The sequence below is a fragment of the Hylobates moloch genome, unplaced genomic scaffold (assembly GCF_009828535.3).
Source record: "Hylobates moloch isolate HMO894 unplaced genomic scaffold, HMol_V3 SCAFFOLD_4545, whole genome shotgun sequence".
Classification (NCBI taxonomy): domain Eukaryota; kingdom Metazoa; phylum Chordata; class Mammalia; order Primates; family Hylobatidae; genus Hylobates; species Hylobates moloch.
This window is the reverse complement of record NW_026656820.1, coordinates 1-5,436: the sequence shown is the minus strand read 5'-3', so window position 1 is coordinate 5,436 and position 5,436 is coordinate 1. Positions and strand designations below refer to the sequence as shown.

The 5,436-nt window shown below is 47.1% G+C and overlaps 1 long non-coding RNA gene across 1 annotated transcript; it reads left to right on the top strand.

Moving 5' to 3' along the window:
* LOC116465340 (uncharacterized) lies at window positions 1-3,215 on the top strand. The gene is made up of 2 exons (XR_004247169.1): window positions 1-71; window positions 878-3,215. It is a non-coding gene; the product is annotated as an uncharacterized LOC116465340 (long non-coding RNA).
* The last annotated feature ends 2,221 nt before the right edge of the window (window positions 3,216-5,436 follow it).

The window sequence follows — 5,436 nt, the reverse complement described above, 5'->3', positions numbered from 1 at the left end:
GACCAAGAAGACGGGAACAGCACGGGGCACTGGGAGCTGCAAATGCCCCCGATACTGAGAGATGGAGAAAGGTATGGCTATGGCTGACACAAAATATTACTCAACATTTATTAAAGGCCTAAATGGAGAACATAACGCTAACAAACCCTTAGGTAAAAACACGGGAAAATTTGTATGGCCTGGGGTTAGGCGAAAACTTCTTAGACATGACACCAAAAGCATGATTGATAAAGGCATGATTCATAATATATATGTATTATATATATAAAATATATATGTATATATTATTAACATATACTTATAAGTATATACATGTATATATTATATGTACATACATATATAAAAGTATACATATGGCCGGGTGCGGTGGTTCACGCCTGTAATCGCAACACTTTGGGAGGCTGAGGTGGGCGGATCACAAGGTCAGCAGATGGAGAACATCTTGGCCAACATGGTAAAACCCCATCTCTACTAAAAATACAAAAATTAGTTGGGCATAGTGGTGTGCACCTGTAATCCCAGCTGCTCTGGAGGCTGAGGCAGGAGAATCGTTTGAACCCTGGAGGGGGAGGTTGCAGTGAGCTGAGATCATGCCATTGCATTCCAGCCTGGGCCACAAGAGGAAAACTCCGTCAAAAAAAAAAAAAAAAGAAAAGTATACATATGTAAGTATATATGTCTATATTATATATATATGAAAGTCTTTTCAGGTATCTTAGTAATTAATTAGAAAATCTGCACCAGGGACTGCTAATTTAACATGTTATTTATTGACTGAGAACATGTGACCCATTGTCAGCATTCACACTGAAGCCTTGCTGCAGCTGTACCAACTGCTGCAGTGAGATGCATTCTTGATTTATGTTATGTTTTCCAGACTTCTCTTTTCTGTCCTCATTGAAAAGACAGCCAGCTTTTGTAACCTTGCCTTGGGGATGTTAGCAGGAGAAATGTTGGCAATTCAAGGCTCTTCTGGTTTTATAAGAAAACCAGATTTTGCTGGGAGGCCTGGAGTAGAGGAGAGGGCCTTGGAGAAGGAAAAACGGGAGGAGAGACCTTCCTAGAGGTCAAGAGGAGGTGAGTGTTTTCCCTTAAGTGTCCCTTCCTAACGCTCTCTTGAGAGGTCTCCAGCTCCTAAATAATTCCTGCCACCTAAATAGAATCAGGTTCATCAGATTCAAAGGCATTAGGAATGCTAGGAATTTGGGGGACTTCAGAGATTACCTGTGACTACTAAGCATAAGGAACTATTTTCTGTGCACGTGGTTATTATGTCCATTGCATTTGTATGGTGGAAACACTATACATATAATGAGGTGCTATTGTGCCTCTCTTTCTAACTCTGCGTTCAGTAACATGTTGCTGGTATAGCTTGAAACTAGTCATGGTGGCAGTATTTCCACCATAGAAATCAGCACGCACTACAAATCAGGGCTTGATTTGTTTTTTGTTGATTGTCTAATCTTAAGAAAGTGATGGAAAATAATAACACTACAGATTATATTTTAAAGTGTGTTCTGCCTGTGGTTTTACATTGTGAATACATAGAGAATTGAGAAAATATTCTTTCAGTATTTGAAAACTATTATCTAATTCAGTAAAGAAGTCTTGGCAGATCATCATGAATTTAAATTTTCCTAATGTACGTCTTCATTGTTTTACTTTTCTCTTCCTCACTAATGTATAGGAAAATACAACCCATATTCATGTCAGAGCTAAAGTCATAGGTTAACGATGTGAGCAACTTCTTTGTTGAAATAGGATTGATAGTAATGAAGCATTTATTCATAGTAAAATTTATAAGAAATTTATGCATATGAACACACCATTTTTGGAAGAGCCAGTTGTTAAACAATTATCCATACACCATTGCCTGAGCAGCACACCACTGCTTTTCTTCACTCTATTTCAACCTTCCCATCATTAAAAGCTTTTGCAATTTAGTTTTTTTCTTTCTGTTTTGAAGTTTCTATGCCTCTTACAATTTATAATCTTTTAAGCCAATGTCATGTTCAAAATTGTACCTTCCCTTTCCTCCCCGCTCCCCAGTTCTGAGGTTTTTCTCCCCCTACTTGCAGGTATTTTTTGCTCCACACTCTGGTTCATTTCCTCATTGCTTCTGTTTTAGACTAAAAACATAATCCCTACCTTCATTCTATTCTGTAACTTGGCCTATACAATAAGAAAATATATATACTAGGCTTTGAGTAATTCTGCATGGTGATTCTTCTTAGTAGTACCAGTACCAAACTAGTTTCTAGCTTGCTAGCATCCTCCTCTGTAAGAGTGAGTTGAATCGTGTGCCTTGCAGAAGGACCAGCTCCCACATCATTGTTACAAGCTGTTGACAGTCTCCTTTCTCTCTCATACTTTGTATGGACCTAAGAATCCTTGGTAGGTAGGAAGGGCCAAGATAAACCAAGTTGAGGCTATATCCTGCTACAACTGCTATAATCCTGGCCCAACTCACAAACACCACCAGGAGAATGGGACTTACTATCTCCCAGTTTGGAGGCCCACCTCAACAGCAGTGGTGCTTGTGTTTAGAGAAGGCAAAATTAATCCACTTTCAGGAGTCAATTTAGCAGACTATATCAGTAGGAGAGGTTGCAGGAATCCACAGCTCTCAAGAAGCTCTTAATAAATATATTGGATTCACATATTTATATAAAATAAACACACACGCTAGAACGTCTTCCTTTTTAACATATTCAGTTCGCCACTTTATTCCTTAACTGAAATGAAATTTAGGGTGAGGTTTAGACAAGCAGAAAGAATGGGGAAGACATACTGGAAGGATATGTGTGGTAGATTTGAAGTTCAATGCCATTTTAGGCATGTCCTTCTGTATCATTCTATTACCATGATGTGATGGGCAACGAGCGAAATTCTGTCTCAAACCAAACAATTAGATAACTAACCCACGACTAAAACTGCGTAACTTAAAAAAAAAAAGTCTAGGAGGTATTATGTTCACTCCCTGCAAGCCAATAAAGGCCACGTCTGGGGCATACATCTAAGAAAATAATCCTAAAGATAGTGATGGTCACAGATGTGTTCTGTACGGTGTTATTTATTAAGAGCAAAAATGGGAAACAACCCAAATATCAACAAAATGGGACTGAACCCTTGCAAATTTACTAAAATAACTCAAAACTGTTCAGCATTATGCACAAGATGAAGATTTTAATAAAGTGAAAAGACAGGAAACATAATTACTAATGATTATTGGTTTATTTTTCATGCCACTTCATTCCACAAAAAGATTTCAGATATCTTACAAAAAGACACACTACAAATATTAAAATGCTATCTGAACCAGAAGCAAAATCAGAAAGGCATATAAGCCAAAGGGATCTGCCCAGCTTTCAAAGCTGACCACGGCCGTGCGCAGTGGCTCTGTCCGTAATCCCCGCACTTCGGGAGGCCGAGGAGGGAGGATCGCTTGAGGCCACGAGTTCGAGACCAGCCCGGGCAACAGAGCAAGATCCCGCCTCTACAAAAAATTTAAAAATTAGCCGGAAACCAGAGGCTGGGGACAGGGCTGAGGATTGCTCCCGCCCCTCGGAGGCGGGAGACTGAGGGTCACTCCTAGTCACTAGAGGCCGGGAGCCCCGGACCGCTCCCGCCCACCTCCGCGGACGAGCGCCGCCCCTCCCACCCCATTCCCTGCGGTCTGAACGTTCAGACCCTCTCGGTCTGGGAGATCCCGGAGAACCACCCACGGGGCTTTAAAAAATGTTGGTGCTCAACACCTCCCCGGAATGGGGCCCGCCCTATCTCGGTCGGGGAGCGCGGGTCCTCCGTGTCCACCCAGCGCCACCGTCCGCGGGTCCGCTTTGCGCAGGCGCGATGTCCCCCATCACCGCCCCCCCTTGACCCGGGCGTGGTGCGCGGGTCGGGTTTCCCGCCGGCTCTACCCGGTGTGGTGCGCAGGCGCAGTCTGCGCGGGGCCTGGCGGGACTGCGCGGCGGCGACTACAGACGTGTCGGGGGTCCGGGGCCTGTGGCGGATGCTGAGCGCTCGGCGCCTGGTGCGGGTCAAGGCGGTGAGTCCCTGCCACGGACCGGGGCGGGGCAGGCGGGGGGCGAGGCGGCGGTAGGAGCCGGACGGTCCCCAGTGGGTCCGAGCGGAGCGGGCGCCGGGTCCCCGCGCCCCCTGCTCGGCGATCGGGAAGGGGCTGGGAGAGCCCTGGGCCTGTGCGAGGGGGAGCCGCGGGGCGTACTCGGGGGCCTGGGGAGCTCGGTCCTTAGCAGGTAGTCCGCGTCCCGGTGAAGGTCACGACCCCGCGGGCTTGCTGGGCGTCCCCTCCGCTGCCCTGGTCCGGGCCTGGGGTCCGGCGACCTCGCGGGCTGAGGTAGCTCCTCGCCTCAGTGCCTGGCGGGTGGACTCGGGGAGGAGTCGCGTCTGCCCAAGGTCACCGGGGTGGAGCCCTGGCTGGGCTGGGCCTTTGCCGCCCTCTGCGCGGGTTGTCCTGAGGGGGCCGCCCGCAGCCCGTGGGTGGGGCTGGCGGGGCGGGTGAAACCGCCCGGGTGGGTGCGAGGCGTGGCCGGGCTGGGCCGGGTGGGCGTCCGGTGGGAAGCGCGGCGCGCCCGAGCTTGGGCTTGCAGTTCCCCTTTCCAGAAAGCGCAAATCTGTGCATGTCCACTTCGAGACCTTGTAAGTTAAGGACCTCTACTTTGGGTCCTGTTTGGTGGCCCTTGTGCCACCAAAAATGTGCCCGTGTTTAAAAGCAGCTGTGCCAGTGTTTAAAAATCAGACGGAGAGCTTAGGGCATTGACCGAGCGAGGACGCCGGGACCTGTGCTTGCCTGTGCGCTGAGTGCCTCGAGGGCCGGGCTCGGTTTAGTCCAGGATGATGGTCAGGGTTCCACTGCCCTGAGGCCTTGCTCTGAGTTTGTCTGAATGTGCCCTCTACGATTGCATCATCAGAATCGGCTTTCTAGGGTTTTATTTAATCAAGCTAAATTGGATAGGTTTAGTTTTTCGGTTTTTTTAAATGGACTTACCCAGACACCTCCTTAATTACAAAGTAATTTTAAATTGCAGAGTAAAAATCTCAGTAGGAACCAAGGCATTCAGCAATATTGATTTGAACTATGCCTTTAATTGTGCAGTTTTCTCCTTTTTGAAATAGCTATTAAAAATCTCTTTGAATTAAATGTGAGGATTAGTCATACAGCTATCCTGTCAACATCAGAAAGCATGTAAACCGTTCTAGTGTGTTGCTGTGGTCGGCGCTGACTGAGCAGAGACCCCCGCGGCATCTTGGGCTCTTAAGAGCTGCTAGGAGGGCGTCCACAAGCAGGAAATAAAGCCCATGGTCAGTGGGGCTTTTTAGAGGAAATGGTAGCTTGTGATTGGAGAAAAGCTAGAGCTAGTGCCTTTGTCCTCAACCCAGATGGTGCCCAGTGTTCCTTCTGCAGACTAAGACCCC